We start from the raw sequence: 23,230 nt of genomic DNA on the forward strand, positions 1-23,230 counted from the left end.
TCCTCCTTCTGTTACTCTCTTCCTTATTTTCTCTACATGAACCACACTGGCCTCCTTGCTTTCCTTGAACATATCAGGCAAGCTCCCTGTTAGAGTCTTTTCATGGGCTTTTTTTCTGCCTGAAATGTTCTTCCTTAGATGTGTCTTCATGGCTAGAGGTCTTTACTCAAAAGTGACCTGACAAAAGGAAATCTTCCCTAGCTAGTTTGTATAAATTGTCATATTCTTCTCATTGCTGTTTTATTTTTTCTTAGTCGTCCTTATCACTAACATACTACATATTTTATTGTGTCTTTTATTTATAATCAACATACTATATATTTAGTTCATAACATTTCTCTCTTCCTGGCTAGAATGTAAGCATCATGTGAGTAGGGGTCGTTTATCAACAATGTGTCGTCTTCTTCACTGCTGTATAACAAGGGCCTAGAGAAGTGCCTGGCACATAGTAGGTGCTTAGTGAATATTTGCTAAATGAATGAGTGCCTAAGAGTACATCAGATCTGTTACTAACTTGACATTGGTCGTCACTTCTCTCTGTAGACCTCCTTTTCCTATTTTTAAATGAGACTAGATTGTATCCGTGTTTTAGGTTTTCTTAAAACACTGAAGACTTAAATGAATGTAGTATCAAGTTTCCTTGAAAATTTTTATAAGAATTCAGTTACTTAAAAGAAAAGTTTAAAAACCACTGGACTGAATAGAGGATCTCTAAGTTTCCTTTCAGCCTTGTGGTCAGTTCTTGTAATAATAGTTATAAGTGGGGCAACAGAGGGAAGCCTTCATGTAGAGAAGGCATTTGAACTGAGATTATGAAGGATGGATGGGTAGGCAGAGATAAGGGAAAGGGTAGGAAATAAGGTAAGTGCTTTCCAAGCCCAGGGAAGGCAAACAAATTGGAATGGAGCAATCCAGGTTTCAGTAAGGCTGGAGAGAGAGAGAGAGAGAAAGAGTGAGAGAGAGAGAGAGAGAGTGTGTGTGTGTGTGTGTGTGTGTATGGGGGTGGGGAGGGAGGGAGAGAGAGAAAAACAGACCCGAGATAGACAGTGGGGAAGATGTGGAGAGTGGGGAAGATAGGACTGGAAACAGGTAAAGTGAGGTCAGATTGTGAAAACTTTGAACACCATGATAAGTAGTCCAGCTTTTTGCCTCTAGGGAATCAAAGTTTGTTTTTCAGCCATGAGTGATCATCACATCACTCACAGAGTTGTTCTTTAGGAAGATTTCTCTGAGAGTGGTGAAACATGAATTGAAAGTACGCAGTTGGTGGTAGAGAAAGGGACAGGTAAGATGTTGTTGAGATATTATTCTTCTATGATATGTTGCTTTTACCTGAAGAATAGCAAAGGAGGAGCTGAAGTTTCACTCTCATCTCAATATAAAAAACAGAAGATTTCCTCTCCACAACGTTTGGAGGTTGCTGAATAGTAAGGTGACAAGAGTCTTTCTGAGTGGCTGCTGTGTGAAGAGCACTAACTACATGAGGTTCTAGGGCTCTGTAGCAGCAGAGCAGTGGTTCTCATAAGCCTGGGCTCTATCCACACCACTGAATCGGTTTCTAGGAGTAGGCATGTATCTTCAGAAGTTTCTTTTGGTAATTCGGAGGTGCATCCCTGGTTACAATCCACTGAAGTAAAAAATATATTGTCTTCAGTATTGAATTTTAAATTGCAAGAGATAATTTCATGGTGATATAAAACTTGAGATTGCACTTAGCATATTACCTGGGAGCATTATAAAGAATACAATTGTACGGTCAAGTCTTGGTTATTTTTGACAAGAAAGGAAAGTCTGACACCCAAAATAACACCTACAATAGAATCTTGTAACATAGTTACATGAATTCAGCTATATCAAATCATGGGTCATATCAAACAACCTAAGTGTCCATTGATGTATGAAGGGATAAAGTAGATGTGTATATATGTATACACACACATACATACAATGGGATACCTACTCAGCCATAAAAAAGAATGGAATCTTGCCGTTCATGACAACATGGATGGACCTTGAGGGTATTACGCTGAGTGAAATTAGACAGACAAATACCGTATGATTTCACTTATATGTGGAATCTAAAAAACAAAACAAATGAACAAACAACACCAAACCAAACTCATAGATACAGAGAACAAACTGGTGGTTGCCAGAGGGGAAGGGGGTTAGAGGATAAATTAAATGAGTGAAGGAGGTCCAGTTATAAAATAATTAAGTCATGATGATGTGATGTACAGCATGATAACTATAATCACTAACACTGTATTGCCTTTTTGAAAGTTGCTCAGAGAGTCTTAAAAGTTCTCATCATAAGGAAAAAATTCTGTGGTGACAGATGGTAACTAGACTTACTGTGATCATTTTGCAGTGTGTACAATATTGAATCATTACATTGTACACCTGAAACTAATATAAAGTTTTATGTCAATTATAACCTCAGTTTGAAAAAAAAATCATGGGTGAAATCATGTCTGTTAAAAATATTTTCCGTGTACAGGTAAAATCCTGATACGCTAAAATTTCCCTTCAATGAACTGTTTGAGAAAAGTTATTCGTTCATGTCTGAGTTTCTGCTATGTGTTGGACCCTGTTTTAGTGGTAGGAATACAGTAATGAACAAAGCCATTGCCTTTGGTTTGCCTCTGAAAACACACAGACACTTGACCAGGAGGACGTTCTTATGGATGAGTCTTATAATCTGAAGGGGGAAGAGGAAGGGGGCCTTGGTTTAACAAATCTAGTGATAGATAATAGAGAATTACATTTAAGCTCACATTTGGAAATGCTGCACGTTGCTCAGAACCTGGGATTACGCTTTGGAGGTGTTAACATCAACAAAATTAATGCTGTCCCACTGAGATTTATAACACTGAATCTTGGTCTTTAAAATTTTATTTTTATATTTAAATAGTAGGGAAGAGTGATTTTGGTCATTTATCATTTTAATGGTTTGATCTTTTCTTCTTCCATCTCTGGATGGAAATATGTTAGCTGCAGATCCAGAAAGATTCAAACCATGCCTTTTTCTTAGCCCGGGGTTCCTAGATATGAAACTTAGACTGTTCTGTATTTTCATGTACTAGAAGTTCTCAAATTTGAGTTCAAGGAGAAGAGGTAAAAATAAAAGGGAAGAAGAGAGTGCTTGCTTACACAGTAAATTCTTTTCATAAGTTCTATTTTTAAACAAAGAAATGAACAGTGTCTTAACTTCAGTTGGCATTTAATAAATTCATTCAGTTGACATCTTTCTCAGCTAATAGTTCAAATATAAATGTTGGCAATTCCCCCAGGTGTGACAGCTCTATATTAAGATATATACTGACTTTGATATATATCTAATTTTAGAAATAAACATACCCACAGTATGTACAGGTGCATTATATTTCCATCACAAGTCTAAGATGCCACATTTTATTTACAAATTTAGAGACCTAAAGTTTGTCATCCTGAAGTATTTGATACTGGTTGCTTCTACTATGAAGCATAATAATAACAGCTAATGTTTATGAAGTGTTTACTAAGCGCCTAGTACTATATTGAACATGAACTGGATTTCTTTTTCAAGTCACATTTGTTGAGGTATAGTTTATATACAGTACAATTGGCCCTATTTAGTTATACAGTTTTGTGATTTTTGACATGTACAGATATTATAACCAATACCACAGTCACCATACAGGATATTTCCATCACCCCAAACAGTTCCCTTGTTCTCCTTTGTAGTCAACCCGTTCCCCTCATTCCCATCCCCTGGCAACCACTGATATAATTTCTGTCTTTTTTGTTTTGCCTTTTCTAGAATGTCATATAAATGGAATCATACAGTATGTATTTTGAGTTTGGCTTATTTCATTTAGCCTAATGCTTTTAGATTCATCCATATTGTATCATCTGTCAGAAGTGTAGAAGTTAATACCTTTTTATTGCTGATAGCATTCCATCGTATGGATATACCACAACGCGTTCATTTGTTCACCAGTTGGTGGACATTTGCGTTTCCAGTATTTGGTGATGATGAATGAAACTGCTATAAATATTTATGTAGTTTTTTTTTAATAGACACATATTTTCATTTCTCTTGGGTAAATATCTAGGAGTAGGACAGCTGGATTGTAGGATAAGTATATGTTTAACTTTATAAAGAATTGCTAAACTGCTTTCCGAATAGGCATTCTCACCAACAGTGTGTGAGAGTTGTAGTTGTTCCATATCCTCACCCTTGGTATTGTTAGTGTTGTTGTTGTTGTTGTTTTTAATCTACTGTAATGGTGTGTAGTGGTATTCTGACTTTAATTTGCTTTTCTCTATTGAGTAATGATGCTGAGATCTTTTCTCTGCTTATTTACCATCTGTATCTCTTCTTTGGTGAAGTATCTGTTCAAATAGTTTGACCATTTAAAAAATTGGCTTGTTTTCTTATTTTTGAGTTGTGAAAGTTCTTTATATATTCCAAATAGTAGTATATGAACTGACTTTAATTCTCACAATAATTCTTTGAATTGGAGGTGGGTGCTGTTAGAAGTAATTTCCCAGGATTACACAGCTAATAGGTAGCAGAGCTAGGATTTGAACTCAACCTGTGCTGAAATGTTTGCCAGTTTTTTTTTTTTTGTTTGTTTTTTTGGTGGAGATTGATTTTTGGGAGCTGTGAATAGAACCAAGATCCAGTTCCTGTAGGTAGTAAGATAATGCTTATAGAGACACCCCTGAGCAAAGGGGCAATATATTACAGTAGCAGCTCTGGATTGCCTCTTTGGGAACAACTCAGATGTTTGTTTCTGTTGAAGAGGGGTAATTATTTTTACTTTACATCTCTTACTTCACTTCTACATACCGGTGGCCAGAAGTACTTTAAAATTACAGTCCGAATATCTGCCATTATCAAGTAATAAGGTACTTGATACAAAAGGATTTTCTCAATAGCAGAAGCGAACCCTTTTATATATCTATACTTCATAAAAAATTTCACACATTTGATGTGAGTCATTTGTTTTTTAAAAACCTTTATCATAATAATGCTGACTTCTAGGCACTTACTATTTGGTGATATCCTCAGGGAGTATGTAGAACTTACTGACCTTTCAGAGTGGCTTCGGACCCCAGTACTTTTAAAGTTATAGTCATAGTGTTAGATGTTTTTTAAAAATCTTCTTTCATTATCCACTGTGTCACTTGTTGGTTCGACATCATCCTTTCACTAGTCCCTCTTTCACCACATATAACTTCTAATTCTGATTAGGTAAAAGATAATCAGATTGTTAGGCTTATTTGTGGATATTATCTAAGATAAATTTTAGCTCTGGGAAACGACTTGGGGGATTTTCCAGTGAAAATTTCCCGTGACTGCTCAGAGGACCTTTTTGCTTGGTGTTTGGGTTGCAAGTAGTCATTCTGGATAAATGAGCTCTAAAGCAAGTTAAATATAACATTTGTCAGTAGAAAATGTGATGTATTTTTCTTTTTAGCATAATTTTTATTAATAATTTGTTAAATCGTGGAGATTATTTTAGTAAAAATATTAGTCAAGCAGTGTTCAGTGGCATGGATAAACAGGCACTTAATGGGCAGAAAGTTAGTTGACAATCATTATGTTTTGTAGCAGTTTATAAAGTTCCTGTCAGTGACAGCTTGTCCCCTCAGCTGTGCCTCTAGTAAGGCAGAATAATTACTTCCAAGTAATTTAACTAAAGGAAGAAAACCTTGCTAAATCTTATTTACTTTTTGTAAAAGATAGGATGAAGCCTAGCTAGTGAGTTGCGCTTCTTCATTTCAAGTACTTTTGGAAGTGCTTAATGCTTTCAAGCCATTCTGATCAATTTAAGCTCTTAGAATAAATTAATAAATACTCACCCAGAGGACAGGTTAAGTAGCTGTAGTAATTACCGTTTCCACTGCTTGGGCACATTGTCAGATGTACGATGACTTGGAGAGCAAAACTGCACTGGCCATATGTTTTGTTGACACCCTGGGGCTCACCAGAGCTGTAGCAGGGTGCTTTGCACACGGTTGGCTTTTATGTGTGGACAGTTTTGTTTGGAAGGTAAAGAAAACTGTGGCTATCACTTGGCAGTAGTAGAGTTATGAACGGTGATTGCATTGATAATTCGTTTCAAGTAGAGTTTTGTCAAGCTTGCAATTCTATTTAAAATCATTTTGCTATATTGAACTTTAGTTCCTTTCTAATCCTAAATTTGCTTTTTTATTCTGAAAACCAGATTAGTAATTCACACTTATTTTTCCACTGAACTTTGAATTTTCTAGTGGATTTTATCTGTTTAGCGAATGTATAAATCTGCATCTGGTATTACAGTGTGCTAGCTTTTCCAGATTACATAGCAATATACCCCTTTTATATAAGAGTTAATGAGTTGCCAGGTTAGACTCAGCAGGCCATTGTTACATTAAAAGCCAGAAAGTTTACTGTCTCTCTTCCATTCCCTTCCCTACTTTTTTTTTCTTTCATAGTTTTATTTAGTTGCTATATTAAAATAACTTTTAAAAATTGAGATTTTTATTTTTTAAAACAACATACAGGTTTTTCATTTTGCTTCCTTACAGATTCTGATTCTATCTCATTGTTAATTTTAAATTATGGTAATTAACCTGAGCTGAGTAATGGTTTAATCAAGGTAGACCTTGCTCCTTGGCTGTGCCTCTCTCCTTTTTCTACCCCTCTCCCCGTTTTCACCTGTGGATTCGCACGTCTGACCTAGCAGAGTAATTGGGTCCACGGCAACATGGGCGTGCCTCCCTTAGAAACACTCAGTCTCACATATGACTCATAAGCTGAAGCACAGACACCACTTCCCCAATCTACAGGAGCCATTTTAACAGCACAAAACTTGCCGGATTGCTTTTTACTTTCAAGCCCAAGGGACAGTATCTAAAGAGAACGAGAATATTTGAAGGTAACTTGTTAAGATTTTTGCGTGTTTGCTTCTGGCTGTTTCCTGAGCCTGATAAACGGAGGGTGGTTCTTACCTGTCGAAGGACAGGGCTGAATGTGTTCTTTAACTCTCTGGAAAAAATGTGTGTAGTCAGTCACATGCCTGATTGAACTTCACTACTAGGGGGAAACAAAGCGTTCAAGTTCTGGAAAGTTTTAGATCTTCTTGGTAAAGCATTTTTTGTATTTTGTATGATTGTTTTTCCCCCCATATGACTTGAGAATAAAGGAGATTCTTCTTACTTTCTTTTTCATACTACAAAGCAAACTAGGTCAAATTCCAATTTTTAAAAATGTAATTGTATTTGTGAGGGTACCCTGTGATTTACAATTAAGTAAACTATATTATTCACCTGTGATTTGGGTGTTAAGAAAGAAGTTTCAAGAGCGAAGATTTTGTTTTGGCGTTTTAGTTAAAGGGAACTTTGGGACACCTCAGTCATAGGTGTTGCTCATTGACTGTAATGCCCTTTGTAATATCCTTTTTTCTTTCTTTAAAGTTAATGAAATTATACTAAACATTTAATTTTGAAAACTATATAAGTTTGAGTAAAATGAACGGTCATTTAGATAACAAGTTAAAGTGATTATTAAATAAAGAGGAAGAAAGGCTAGAATGATTCATTTACTATTAGAAAAAAATAATAAAGTTTTATAATTCACACTGGAAACTTATTCTGAGTAACAGCCTTAGAAGCATAGCTAGTTTCTGAGGAAACGTAGTATTTTGACTTGTGTAAAATGAAAAAGTAAAGAGTATTAACCTTCTGTCTATACAACTATTCTTAAAATTTGCTTGTTTTGAATAAAAAAAATACCTAGAAAAGGTTGCTTAGTTTTCTTCTGAAATACTTCTCATTATTGAAATTAGGAGATTCTGGTGTGCCTTGAAGTTCTAGGTGCTCTGAGAAGCTGGATGCAGCAGTATATTGCTTACGAAAGTTATTTGTGAAACTAAAATTTGAATGAAAGTAAAATTTGAATATGCAGTGATTCCAAGTACAGTTTTTAGAAATAAAATTTGCCAAGTCATTTATTATTGAATGTAATGATATTTAGCTAGTTCTTTGGGAATTCGCTGCTAATAAATGTCTAACTGCTTGAAGGCCTGTCAGCTGAAAGTGAAGATTTCTAGGCAGTCAATTATTATTTCTTACTCTTTGAAAGGATTGTTCATATTATCAGATCTCAATTTGTGTTCTTATAAGACAGGCACAAGCAGACATTTTACCAGTTCAGCTCTGAGCCATTTGCTGTCATCTTTGTTTGCATATTGCTGGTTTAGTCAGCTTTTGAGTAAGCAGAGGTTGTATTTACTTCTAGTCTGCTCTGTGTGAAAAATCTAATGAAACTTTTTTGCCTTTCTTTCTCTCTTTTTTTCCTGCCTTCCTTCCTCCCTCCCTCCCTTCCTTTTCTTTCTTTTTTTTTTTGTTTTGAGTTTTTAGAGGCCAGTGATCCACAGAGAAAAATCAAGGGGCAAATAATTAAGATTTTATTCATTAAAGAGAAGTAGAAGAATCTAGTTTCTTAAAATGAAGACATTGGTGCAATTCAAATAAAAATAAATACCAGTCATATATTTCAGTTTCTTATTATGTGGAGAAGACTGAGGTGAGGCTTCAGGGAGAAGGGAGGGAAAAAAAAAGCATAGAAGCAAAGGAAGACCAGTACGACTTATTAGGCAGTCCCCTTCCCATCCCACCCCTTTCCTTTTTATAAGGTTGAATATGAGTTTAAAGTGAGTCATCAGAATTAAACTTAGAATTACCAATTTGAAGAACTTAGCGTTAAAAAAGACTGAAGATCATCCAACTGCCTCACTTTTATAGTTGAAGAAACAGTTGCTCAAAGAGGTCTTGTGACTTGCTCAGGGTTATGTAGTGCTTGATGGCAGGCCTTCTAGCCTGGAGCTGCTCATGAGCTGCTCATCACCAACAAGTGTTGCATTGTTTGAAATGGTCTGTATTTCCTCAAGAGTAAATAAAGCCTTAATTAAGTTGCTTGGTGATCATTTTGGTGATAAGGTATGACCAAATGAATTAACTAATGATTTTGAAAATGTGTTCAAACTAGTTTCCTTTTTCATCAGAGAGAGGATGAGGCATTTGTTTAATTTCTACAACAGCTTTTTTTCACTACTATTCGAATTTTTTCATAGTTGAATCATTGTGACATTGCATGTTTAAGATGGGCCTCTGGGAGATGGAAATACAAGGACTTGGGAATTTACGTTGAACTTCCAGATACAAAGACAGGTTTATTTCCACTTTAATTTTACCTCATATTCTTTTGGGAGGGCATATACTGTTTAGTATGATACCTTGTTCTGTTAAAGTGTGTGTGTTAAACTTGGCATATGTTTACAAAAATCTAGAGGTCTCTAAACACTAACGTAAGTACAATCTTGACTTTAACCTTCCCCTAATTAATAATCTCATTCCATTTGTTGTACCCTGCTCTTCTTCTTTGAAAGTTTACTTTACATACCAGGCACTTGATTCTTAGAATCTTCTGGGGAATACAAAATCTTTGTCTATTCACTTTTTGATGTGTTTTATTATAGTGGTTGAAATGTACTTTAGATCTGCCTTTCTTTAGGTCTGAAATTTGGATTTTTAAAATGCTTTGCATATGACTGTTGAATCTTCTAACTTTCCAAGTCCCCTAACCTAATTCAGCATCAGATGCTCCACAGTGTGGCCATCATTGTTCTAAGCAACGAACAGAGCACAGAAGGCTAGGAAACCTGGGCTCTCGTCTCACAAACTTAGATTCTTACTGGGAAAACGTAGGTGAAATAAGTAAAGAATGGAACCAAACCACTGAGTTGTTAAATTTTGGTTCAGACTGTTTGCCTAGAGGTGAAAGGTGACTGAGATTTAAAATAGGCAGAAAAGTCTATGAGTCTTTAGGAATTATGAGTATTGAAGAATGAATAGCATTTGTGTAGGTTAAGGAGAGTTTCTTCAATAAGAATAAGAATATAAGCTCTTAGAGAGCAGAGATGTTTTATTCTGTTTCTTCGTCTTTTTCAACCTTTGACAGAGTATCAAGCACAAGTGTATAGGCTGGTGTTAAATTTGCTGTATTAAACCCTTGGCTGCTCAGTTGGGCAGGTCCTGTTAAAGTTAGTGGTAGCAAATCTTTAAAGGGCTTGTGGCCTTCAACTTAATCTCTGATGCCTGCACATTGTAACCAAAGAAGTAATTAACACCTGCCTGGTAGTATACTACCTTTAAAGTAGTAATTTTTGACCTTTGGTGTAACAGAGAATCACCTGGCTTCAACTTAGAGATTTTGGTTCCTTAGGCCCTGGGGTTTGACTTATCCATCTGCAATTTTAATAAGTACTCTAGATGACTGTGATGCACGGGCTGCCACACTTTCTTGGAGAGTTTGCAGGCTTAAGAGCTGTGAAGAGTGATTAATCAGTTACTTAACATTTTAATATCTGAATTTTTAAGGAACAATGGTATTTTGAAGCCCACGGCCTCTAGTAAGTAAGAAAAGTCACTAGAACTTATTTAGCCTCGTCTCCCTACCCTGGTTATCCCTTTCTCTGTTCCAGTTTTTTGCTGTGGTATATTTTTCAACTTTGTGGCTCTCCCTGTTTCCTTTTCTCTAATTCTACTTTTTCTCCTCTGGCTCCCCATTCACTACCGGCTTGACCACAATATATAATTAAACTAATTATTTTTGTTTTTCAGGTATAATTAGCCCCTTCTTTATCTCTCAGCGAACCATCACACTCTCTCCAATGTTAGTTTTTTTCTTAGTTCCCTTTGGTGCTTCATGGTATCTCTCCATTCTGTTTTCCTTGGGTTAGAGCAAAAACAGCCCCATCCTGATTTAGGGTAGCATTATAGTCTTTGAAAACCCTTCTCTCCTGGGAAGTACACTATTAGTGTTTGTAATTGTTTGAGTCTGGGAGGGAGTAACTTTTTTTTACGGTATGAGTTTCTTTGGACATTTAACTGCATAGTTGATTGCATATTTGTAGGCTTTGCATTACATTACGTCTCGTCTGATGGGACATAGGTGTTCACAGACTCTCATAGAAATGGGAAGAAGAGTCCCATCAGTTGAGTGGTCTGAATATAATTTTGCTACCATCACTTGGCCAGAATATTTTGCCCCTTTGCTTAGGAGCTGCCTCATATAAATGGTAGGAATTAAATTAGTAATATCATTGAGTCAACCTAAATGATTAGGGCAGTTTTCAACTGTCTGAGCAATCTTTCTCCCATTAGTAGAAGAGGAACTCCTAAAGAGCAAGTTATTTGTCACCTCTATCTTTGTGTCTTGTCAGACGATCTGTATACTAGAGTAAAAGTGTCTATTGAGCTATACTACAAATGTGTAGGCACCCCACCCTTTTTGAAAAAAATAACTCCTGGGCTGTATGCTTTGTTGGTAGAGGGGATAAATTATGCAGCTGAGCTTTGGCTGAACAAATTTCTGTGCAGAAACGTTTTCATTTGCTCCTCTTCCAGTAAATAAGTATCTGAATTAACATTGTCCTCATCATCAGAAAACTGTTCCTAAACTTCTCTTTTCACTTTCATTCTCTTACCCCTGTAAGAATTCAGAGCTCTTCTTTCATTTGCCTTTTAATGCTGAGTAGTGGGTATCAGCTCTTTTTCATCTCCATATTTTGTAGCTGGAGATTGGTTGCCAGCATCAAAACAAACCAAAAAAAAAAGCACAACCGTAAACTATGAATACCTTCTGGAGTTTTTATGAAGATTGATTTAATAATTTTTATATTAAAAAGCTATCAAAATGATGCACATTGTTAAAAATCTAATAAAAAACCTTTAGTGAAAAGCAGCCTCTCTACCCCTTCCCACTCTCAGTCCTGCTGCCTAAAGGCAACCACTTATACAAGTTTTTGGTTTTTTGATTTTTCAAATTTGTATTTTCTTGGATCTATCCTTTTCCAGTCTTCTACCCCATGGAATAGAAGTTCTTCAAGGTAGCAGGAACCAGTGTGACTTTACATGATGTAAAGTCATGTTAAGTTCATTTTCTGTGTGATAGATGCTCAGTAATACAGTGGTCATTGTATTTGTGCAGAGTTGTATGGTACAGTTTTACAAATCTAAATTAAAGAAAATTGGTTATTTTCTGTATTTTAGAAAACAGTCCTGTAAACAGTGAAACTAGAAAATTTTACAATAAAACTATAAAAATGAGGTGTTGATTTAATAACTGTTAGTTTATGTGCATCTTATTTTTTATACCAAAATACTAAATGGAAGCTGAATATTGTAATGGAGCAATTCATTATCCTTTTTTCTTTAAAACTGAAATGTGCATGTAGGGGAATGTATAAAACATATACAGTTTAAATGTAATTACATAGTGTTTACCCATGTCACAACAGAAATAGAGCACGTTTATTAAGATAGAAATCCCCCAGCAGGACTTTCCTGGTGGTCCAGTGGTTAGGACTCCCTGCTCCCAACACAGCTGGCCCAGGTTCGATCCCTGGTCGGGGAACTAGATCCCTCAGGCCTCAACTAAAGATCCTGCATGCGGCAATGAAGATCCCGAGTGCCACAACCAAGACCTGGCACAGCCAAATAATAAATAAATAAATATTTAAAAAGAAAAAAAGAAATCCCCCACTCTGCCCATGTTTTTTTCTCCTTAAAAATAACTATTATCCTGATTTTTGCGATAAGCTTTTCTTTATAGTTTTACCCCTTTGAACTTTATTTAAATGGATCACACCATGTATATTCTATAGTGACTTGCTTCTTTCATTTAACTCTATGAGCTTCATCTTACTTAATTTTAATTGCAGTGTAGTATTGCATTGTCTGTATCGGAATGTACTTATTCTTTCTTGTTGATGGCAGTAGATTATTTCCAGTTTGGGAACACTCTTGCACATATTTCTTGGAGCATACGTGCAAGAGCATATGTGAAGAGTTTACAAAGAGTATGGAGAGAATGAATATTTAAGATACTTTAGAGTTTTTCATTTTCTTTCCTAGGAACTATTGCTATTGCCTGCTATTGATGCCTTCCTACCCATTCAGCATCTTACTATGGTGTTTTGCCCTGGGGACTAAAATCTTCCAGGACCCTAAACAAATGGGCAGTTGATGCCTTTAGAGTAAGTTGCAAACATTAGTATATTTGACCACTAAACACTTAGCAGTTTAGCATGCCTGTCATTTATTAACTAGAGTTTAATTAGTTCAAACATAATTTTGAATAAAAAACAAATTTTGATAGAACATTGTAATCCCTATTATGTACATAAAAACAATATTATTATTGATATGTATGAAGTAAAGGTATAAAAATATAGACAGTTGGGGCAACATCAATTTTAGAATAGTCGGAGGAGATTGGTGAGGGATATATAGAAGGCTTTAACTATATTTGACTGTTTTATTCTTAAGAATCTGAAACAAATTATGGAAAAGTGTTAATGTAATGTGAAGCCGGGTGATGGGTATGTCAGTGTATTCTTTCTTTGGTTGAACTATTTCATAGTAAACTGTGCTATATAAGGGGTAGTTTATTTTTGCTCCACATTTATATATAACTGAGAAATAATGTTTAATTTGATGAGGAGTAGAAGTTGATTTTTTTAAAATGTGGTGAATAAACTCTACATCAGTTAAAAAAAATCACCATTTCAGTGAAGGAGATTAGGTAGATTCAGAATTAAGTTATAATAGGACCGTGTATCTGTCCCACATAACTAACAAGATGGCTCTAGGCATACTTCTTTTTTTTTTTTTTTTTTGTGGTACGCGGGCCTCTCACTGTTGTGGCCTCTCCCGTTGCGGAGCACAGGCTCCGGATGCGCAGGCTCAGTGGCCATGGCTCACGGGCCCAGCCGCTCTGCGGCATGTGGGATCTTCCCAGACCGGGGCACGAACCCACATCGATTCTTAACCACACTGTGCCACCAGGGAAGTCCTCTACGCATACTTCTGATGAGTAAATGATAATTTCCAGTTGAGATCCATGGGAGCTATAGTTTGCTAGAAATAATTTAGTCTTTACAATCATCACACATTCAAATATTTTTCAAAAACACATTTTAGAACAAAGATTCATAAAACATAATTGATATAATATTAATTGACACTGATAAACTTTTAAGTAGCTAATACCCCAAATCAGACTTTTACATCTAACCAGATTTATTGCCATAATTAGTGTTTCATCTTGCTTCCTGATATGGGTGTCATCTTGTTTCCTTAAAATTCTTACTATAATGATAGTAATTCCTGCATCTTTAGTGACTTTTTTTTGTTATAAACTTGATATGGAATCTTTATATAAGATTTCCAAAATGTAATAATGTAAATGTGGGAGTTGCTATAAAAAGGGAAACATAGATCTTAATCCAGTGTTTTGCTTTGGCAGTCATCTCTTGGCCCTCTTTTCTGAGCTCTTTTTCACAGTGTCCGTATAAGTAGTGGCAGGGACAAAGAGGAACAAATGAAAGTAGAAGTCATAAGATTTTATAGTTGGAAGGGTTCTTAAAAGTCATGCAATTCAGGGGTCTCCTGGATTTGTTTTTTTTATTATTATGTTCCTTTTCATCCTATATAATTTATTGATTTCATTCAACAATTATTTATTGTCTGTTAGGGAGAATTCTTGATGCTGGGGAGTACAGCAGCCAGAGATTTTCTTATGGCAATTTAGAACATATCCATGCTGATGGAACCAATGCCGTATTTTGTGTTTTTGGCCGCACTGTGTGGCATGTGGAATCTTAGTTTCTGGATCAGGGATTGAACCCGTGCCCCCTGCGTTGGAAGTGCAGAGTCTTAACCACTGGACTGCCAGGGAAGTCCCCAATGCTGTGTTGGTGGCGGTGTGTAGCCTGCACCTTTTAGGCAAGATAGAAAAGGTTAGACCCCCAAGCTTCTTGTTAAGATCTCTACACATGGCGTTCCTAAGGTGGGCTATAGCCTTTGTTCTGCAGAAGGTCAGAACACTTTGTGAGAGGCATCACTGAAGATGGGCTGCTTTTTGCATCTTAGATATTTCTGTTTGTTATAATGGAAGCCTAATAATCATGATTTATCTTTCTTTGGTAATAATATTTTTCTAAGCACTGAGTCCTAGCAGATGTTTAAAATTCCTTTCCAAGTAACCTTTGTGTTTATTTAGAATTTTATGTCTTAAAGAAGCCTTGTTAAAGTATGCTGGAAGAATATATACAGTATTATACTATTTATATAAGGTTAAATATATACCACACAAAACACACATATATTAAAGCATAAAGAAAAAGAATGTGAAGATTTTAGATTTAAATTAGAATAATCAGAATTAATGTTATACGTGTTTTAGTTTGAGAGACAGTTCATATTTAGAAACAGAAGATTTGTGTAAGTTATTTGTTTATTCAGAACGTTTTATGGCATGAACTGTTAAGCTGGGTGTTATATTTGATCCTTTCGTCTTTGGATCAGAGACAAATATGTGGGCTGTTACAGGATCATTTATAACCTGTTAGTCTTCTGAATAAACTGAAAGGAAGGTGTACTGTTCATCTGCACTTGGAAGAACAGAACAGCTGCTCACCATTGTTAGCATATTTGATTGTTGAGAAGTGGTAGACGCCAGGTTCTCTGCAGATGTCCTGAGACTTTTCTGACCATTTTCAGGTGGTTCGACCCAAACATCAGAGCCAGGGGCTGTGGGAAGGGAGCTAATGTGTAAGGAAATGGACAATTCCCTTAGGGTTCAGGGAGCATTTATTCCCTAGATACTGGGGACAGTTGAGGGTAATACATTTACAAGTAAGAGCAGAAATATACTAAAGATATGCTAGGAAGGCACTAGTAACTCTTACACTGTTGAAAAGAATGAACTAGATATTTTCATTGAAAAATACTGAATAAAAATGAAATTGGTTTCCAAGATACTCATTTAAGAAATGTTACTTGCTTTAGGAACATGGTGCCATGTTTAAAGCTGATTATTACATGTATATTAAATTCTCTTTAGGAAAGAAAGACCATAAGATGAGCTTACTTGCAGTAAAATATTGAGTTATTGTGGACATTGACCTAGAGACAAATAGCAGTATGGCCTGGTGAAATTGTAGTTGTGGTAACTTATAGCTTAGGTAAGAATTGACCAATGGAGAAGATGGCTGTATTGTGCCCAAGTTTTTATGGAATATGATGCATATGAGTGATGAATTGAGGTGATTCTTAGGAATTATTAGTTGGGGAGGCAGCTAGGCATGATGAAAAGTGAGCATCTCTGTTTTAGTTGTAATTAATTGCAGGCTTGCTTTAAATGACTTAAAACAGTAATAAGTATTCACCTATTGGGAATGGAGTTCTATTTGCTTTGTGTATGGTTGGAGAACATATGTGAGTAGATAATGTGAGCCATGTTTTGGATATACTGAGAAGAGAGCAAGGGAGTGGAGATAGTTTGATTGGGGGGGAACACAAATTGTAATCTGGGAGAAGTGCTCACAAGAAGCCATGGTAAAAATGACCAGAGATCAAAGAGGCAAGGTGTCTGTCCTGCTGTTTTCAGTCAGTTGTTCAAAGTTTTTTTTTTTGTTTTTTGTTTTGTTTTTGGTGGTAGTTATCTTTTTTGAGAGGTAAAGGCAGGGTGGGGAGAGCGTCTTCTATCTAGGTGGTCACATGTTATTTATCTAACCAGTTGGGTAAAATAGTTTGGGGGCTGTTCTGTTGTTCAGAGACTTGATTTTTTTACTCACTCATTGTGGTTTTCAAGTCTTAATTTGTAAGGTACTTATTCCTAAGAGTACTTCTTAAGAAATCTATTAATAACGAGTCTTCATGTGTGTAGTGAACTTAGATCCCAACCTCAGAATACCTTTTTAAGTGTTCTGTTTTCATAAACACTCTTTACCAATTCTATCTTATGCTTCTGACACCAGGCTGTGATACCTTTTCACATAAACTATTGGACTATTTATAAAACAAGACATAAAGATGTAGCAGAGAAGGCAGGAAATACTTGACGTTTGTATGCCATATCTTGTTCTCTGCTTCCTGTCAGTTAAACCACGATGAGAGGAACAGAGACACAGATGTACAGTTGCTGCTCTAATTTCCCATTAGGGAGACCAGTTAGGTATAAAGCTTGTTTCATTAAACTTTTGTCACTTGTTGATTCTAGGCATGTTGTAGTCTTGTTTTGTATTATATGGGTTGTATGGATCACAATTAGATGTTTGATATAGAAAATATAAAATGTGTTTACTTTTGTGAAATTTTTATAGGTCATAAAAGGCTGACATTCAAATTTGTATCTATGGTATACATGCAATATGAAATGATAAGCTAATATGTTGGTCTCAAAATTTTGACAAGCATTAATTTATTTTTGTATTTTGGTTTATCAGTATTCTTTAAAACTTTTAGAGCACTTTATGGTTTACAAAGTAAAATCTTACTAGGTACAACTTAAAGATGATGAAAGGAAGGTCACAGAGGTTGACTTATCCAAGAAAATTAAGTTAGTAAATGGCAGGACTAGGATTTGGATGCAGGTCTTCTGATGCTAAATCTTGTGTCCTTTTAGGAAAAGGTTTGTTTTCATTAAATTACTATTTTACCCATTATTCAGTGATTTAACCTTTTAGGTTTTCCTTAGCTTCTTCTATCTGGAATGTCCCCCCAGCAAATAATTACTGAATAATATGGGAGAATAAGCTTTGTAGCCACTTCTGCTACATCTTTTGTCTTAGCTGATAGACTGATTGCCCATAGTGTTTCTTTCCTGTCCTTCTCCCTTACCCACTGGTGTCTGGCAGATAGGTCCCTAGTGAGCACTTGTGAAATAAATAAAAGAATGTAGATAGTACTGATATGATTTCTGAAGGCCACCTAGTATATAGGAAAAGATAATACAGGGGAAATTTTCTCTTCTTCCTTGAAGTGTTTATATTTGTAAAGGGAATGCTTTAAAAAAAATTCCAATAAACTTTTTGGTTGTTGTTAAATTTCAGTTAACTCAAAGGCAAATTAAAAATTAAAGTGAAATAGAGGCCCTGAGGTTTGCCTGGAAGAAGTCAGCCATTGGATTTAGCTGTATCTATTTTCACCTCAAATTTTCCCTTCCCCTCTCCTTATGTGCCTACAGATTGTCTGAAAGGTAAGAAATTCTCCCACAACTCTTACTGTCCACTTTGAGTGGGAGAGGTCACATTTTCTGTGTCTAGTTGCCAGAGATTGAGAGGTAGCTGGGAGTTAGACGTGGGAGGAGAGGGGCAGAGTTTCTGTTCATGGGTTGTAAGGTAACTGTATTGCCTGACAATCTCACATTTTTAAAGCAGAATATTTTGAGGGGGAACATCAAGATCACTAGATTAGAAGCCCTTCGAAGGCAGAAGTTTTGGTCTGTTTTGTTCAGTGCTGTATTCCTGCCACCTAGAATAGAGTCTGACATGTTGTAGGTACTCAGTGGAGTGTATGAATAGATGAATGAACGTGAGCTGAAGTCAGACGTGCTCAAACTCTCTCTGAGCATGTTGAGTATTCCTTTGACAAATATTTATCCTGGGCCGTCTGTGTAAGCTGTGGGAGTATGGTGGTGACCATGACAAAGTCCTTTTGCCCTTATTTGGTTGGCTCTGTCAATGCACGGTTATTACTGATATGAAGATTAAATGACAGATATAGCAACATACTGTAGCATAAGGCCTGGCACATGTAAATAGTAGCTATTATTTTCTTCTTATTATTTATTTATAATTTGTTATCATCTCTTTTTTAAATTCCTTGAGGGTAAGTATCATGGTTTTTTCGTATCTGTGCAAAAACATCAGTGGTTGTAGAGATGTTTAAGAATTACGTAAAGTAGTATATATGTCTTGCTTTATAAATTGTAAAAGCACTTATTAGACACTAAGATATTATTACCAACAAATGATAATGTAAATGGACCTTATTGTGCTATTGTACAATTTCTGGATGTGTCTTCATGCTAAAGTATTTTTAAAAATCTAATAAGTGCCTGTTACATCCACTAAAGCAACTTTGAATTCTTGAACTTCCAAAGAGTAAGGCAAAGCCATAAAGCAGAAAATACTTCTAACAGAGCAAGTTTAATGCAGCTAGACATTTTTACAGGAGTATCTCTCTTTTAAACATCACCCTGGAAGGAAGTAGATTCCTTGAAAGTTGGTGATAGAAGTCTCTATTAAGTGACTAAGAAACTTTTAATCTGTCATGGATATCATATCCTTCTTCACTAACTGAATCAGCATCATCTTTTCAAAATACTTAATACTAAATGGCAATACACAGTCATCCATAGATGCAGTGAGTTTATATATTTCAAAGTTTCACTGGTATCCAAATGGATGTAGGACAATTTTGATGTTCAATTGAATAACTTGTAAGAAAGGTTATATTGTAATAAGTCATATCTTTTTGAAAATTTTATTTTCCTATTTCTCCCTTCTTCCAATCCTTAGGCAGAGAACAAAAAGTTGAAGTAAACTAGTGAGTTTTGTTTGTTTTAAATAATTTCCCCACACCCTGGGTAGTTTAAAAACCATTGTTGAGAATCTCTATTACAAGTAATTAATGAAGAATTTAAGGAGGACAGTATACACATCAGTGGCTAGAAGTTATCAGTGTAGCAGTCAAGCTATGGAATGTTTGTTTAAACTGTCCTCATCATTTTTAGATGGTAGTTACCAGATCCCGCTTGCACTGGGCTTTGTAATCTTGGGACCACACTCCGTTGTTGCAACCGGATATGAAAACCTCCAGGAACTTTCCACTTCTTCTTTCCAAATCAAGCCTAAATTCCACTGCCTGACTTTCAAGACCCTCCATAATTGGTTTTGCTTTGCTTATTTAACCACATTTTCTACTATTTCCCATTGTCAACTCTTAGCTCTGGTCAGGCTGTTAACTATCTCGAAACTTACTTGGTAGGTTTTTTTTTCTTTTTTTTTTTTTTTTTTGCTGTACGCGGGCCTCTCACTGCTGTGGCCTCTCCCGTTGCGGAGCACAGGCTCCGGACACACAGGCTCCGCGGCCATGGCTCGCGGGCCCAGCCGCTCCGCGGCATGTGGGATCCTCCGGGATCGGGGCACGAACCCGTGTCCCCTGCATCGGCAGGCGGACTCTCAACCACTGCGCCACCAGGGAGGCCCAAAACTTACTTGGTAGGTTTTGATTCTCTTTATTCTTCTGTGACTCAGCCTTCTCTCTCTCTCTCACACACACACACGCACACGCACATATGTACACATGTATGCACACATAAGCAAACATGCACATACACACACTATACTGTCTTTCCCTTTCCCTGTGGTCTCTCCACATCCTATGTCACTTTAAGGTTGAGTTTAAGTCCTTTACTGTCTAAAGTGTTCCCTTGATCCATTTGACCATCCCCTCTTCTGAAATGCTGCAGTATAGATCAGCTTTATTAACATTTAATTAAATGCTAACTTTTGGTGTTCAATTGTTTTCTCTCTTGGTCTTGTTTCCTGAACTAGATTGTGAGCTTCACAGGAACAAGCCCATGCAGTATCTTTTTGTCTTTCCCACAGTGCTGAGCTAAGGGGAAGTTCACTAAGTATTCACCAATTTTTTTTTTACCACCAAGTCAGTCAGTAGACCATGGTTTCTTCTGAAAATGGATGTTGTGGAAGGCCTAAAAATTGAACTGTTCTGTATTATAAATCTTTTTTTGTTTGTTTTGTTTTGCCACACCATGCGGCTTGTGGGATCTTAGTTCCCCGACCAGGGATCAAACCCGTGTCCTCGGCAGTAAAAGCACAGAGTCCTAACCACTGGACTTCCAGGGAATTCCCTGTATTATAAATTTTTATATTACTTGTGAATGATATTTAAAGTTTGCTTCAACTTAAGATATGTACAATAGGAAAATATAAAGTTACATGTGTAATTTATACTAAGCCCATGCCCTTCCACTTTCTCATCTCTCATCTTGTGGTTTTACTGCTTCTAGTTTTTTTGGTGTCATTGAGTTTAGCATCTTAGGTGAGAGCCAGGTAGTTACGAGGATGATTGTAGGAAGAATCCCATTTTAAGGATCTTGACATGGAGCGCCAGAATCGTTTGATTATATCCAAACTTATTTAAACTAGATTTCTATTATTTAAAGAAGAAAAGGGGTATGCTATGAAATTGGGGATATTCTCACACATAGTGAGCAGGAAGTTTTGTGCACAAGGATCTTTGAGTCCATCAAACTTGTTGGTGACTTGGGAAAAGGTGAAAATGCTTTGCATCTCTAGAGTTTATATCCTTAAGTCTGGTCCCACTGTGACTTGGAAGAGGCTGCTAAAATGCCACAGGTATAAAAGGTTATGATCACTCAAGAAGATTTGGAGAGATCTGGATTGAGCCTATCATTCAGCACAGATGAAGCCTGGGAAAGGGTAGTACATACAGGGTGCTAGGGGAATTGGGGCAGGGCCGACTTTGGCTTCTTTAATTCAGGGGCGAGGTAAGGGGGCCATGAGAGACTATAAAATGCAGAAATGCTGGTGTACCTATTTTTGAGTTGGGAGTGAAGAGGAGTAAAAAAATTGTGACAGAGGTGTCCTTTTTAAACTTGGTCTGTGAACATTCCCAGTCAGTCTTCTGGTGCAGGTGATCAGATACCCTGTTTTTACAAATCTGACTGGCTGCATTTTTCCTCATACCTTTTGGGACATCATGAAGAGCCACTTCAACCCTGTTAATGAATTTGAAGTTTTTCTTATAGGCAGTGGAAGCCACTGATTAGTTTTTTTTAAAAAATTAATTAATTAATTAATTGTTTTTGGCTGCGTTGCGTCTTCGTTGCTGCACGCGGGCTTTCTCTAGTTGTGGTACATGGGGGCCACTCTTTGTTGCAGTGTGTGGGCTTCTTATTGTGGTGGCTTCTCTTGTTGCGGAGCATGGGCTCTAGGTGCGCGGGCTTCAGTAGTTGTGGCACGCGGGCTCAGTAGTTGTGGCTTGCGGGCTCTAGAGCACAGGCTCAGTAGTTGTGGCACACGGGCTTAGTTGCTCTGCAGCATGTGGGATCTTCCCGGACCAGGGCTTGAGCCCGTGTCCCCTGCATTAGCAGGCGGATTCTTAACCACTGCGTCACCAGGGAAGTCCCTTTTTTTTTTTTTTAATTTTAGTATAGTTGATTTACAGTGTTGCATTGATTCGTTGTTGTTTTTTTTTTTTTTGCGGTACGCGGACCTCTCTCTGTTGTGGCCTCTCCCGCTGCAGAGCACAGGCTCCGGACGCGCAGGCTCAGCGGCCATGGCTCATGGGCCCAGCCGCTCTGCGGCATGTGGGATCTTGCCGAACTGGGGCACGAACCCGTGTCTCCTGCATCGGCAGGCAGACCCTCAACCACTGCGCCACCAGGGAAGCCCCGTTGATTAGTTTTAAGTAGAGAAGTAAGTTGATCATATTTTCATTTTTGGTTAATTACTCCTATTGCAGGGTGAAGAACCACAAGGGGAGCTAGAGTAAAGGTAGTAATGACCCATCAATTGAACACATAGAGCTGCTATCACCTAATAATACAATCTGTGGCCATTAAGCTTTTTATGTAACCTTTGATTTTGTTTTCACCTGATGGTGTGTCTCTTCCTAAGAGTGAAACTTCTCATGACAGAGTAACAGTCTCTTCTAGAAGAGTATTGTGCAGTGCGGGAGTTAGAGATGGCAGGAGCCGTGTCCTGTGGCAAAATCTCCTGTGGGACTTCACAGCAACATCCCTGGCTTTTCCCTTTCACTTTGGGCCAGAATGAAACATTGTTATTGATGGGAATCTGCCGTATTCTCAGGTGAGGGAACCACTGGACTAGAGCGTATCTTTTCTCTGATGATAATATTAAACGGGGGAATAAACAACCACAGAAATGAAACAGTTTTCTTGTGAGCTGATTCTTGTTTGTTACAGAAAGAAAAATTTTAACTGCCCGATCAGGTCTTGCTGATAAGCACATTTCAGCATATTTGTGTTCCCGAGCTAGGTGTGTTTTTGTCGGAGTTTAGATTTTGCGTGCTGGAGGGAAGAAAGTTCCTTCAGTCAGTTTATTTGCATAATAAAAACACCAATAAATGACATTTTTGACAATGATCACTTTCAGCCATTTGGAGAAAGTAAATTTTTTTTTTTCATGACCAAGGTTAAAAGACTATCTGATTACTGTTGGGTATTTCTCTTTGGTTTTAAATTCTCTTGTTTTCAGAACATGCTCAGAAAAAGGGTTAATCTTGAGACCACAGGTATGAACAGGTCTAGGTATGTGATATGGTTTTGCAAGGTGCTACA

The 23,230-nt window shown here is 36.9% G+C and overlaps 1 protein-coding gene across 3 annotated transcripts in view; it reads left to right on the forward strand.

Moving 5' to 3' along the window:
* The window catches only part of ELF1 (E74 like ETS transcription factor 1), a 106,297-nt gene that overhangs the window by 22,186 nt on the left and 60,881 nt on the right, over positions 1-23,230 (forward strand). For 2 of the 3 annotated variants that reach the window (XM_060079746.1, XM_060079749.1), the window contains exon 1: positions 6,812-6,908. The exons of the other annotated variant lie outside the window; for it this stretch is intronic. The gene's annotated coding sequence lies outside the window, so the exon portion shown is untranslated. Of the gene's footprint in view, positions 1-6,811; positions 6,909-23,230 lie in introns of those variants that run through there. 3 annotated transcript variants of the gene reach the window in all.

Source organism: Mesoplodon densirostris, chromosome 17 (genome assembly GCF_025265405.1).
Source record: "Mesoplodon densirostris isolate mMesDen1 chromosome 17, mMesDen1 primary haplotype, whole genome shotgun sequence".
In the NCBI taxonomy this organism is placed as follows: domain Eukaryota; kingdom Metazoa; phylum Chordata; class Mammalia; order Artiodactyla; family Ziphiidae; genus Mesoplodon; species Mesoplodon densirostris.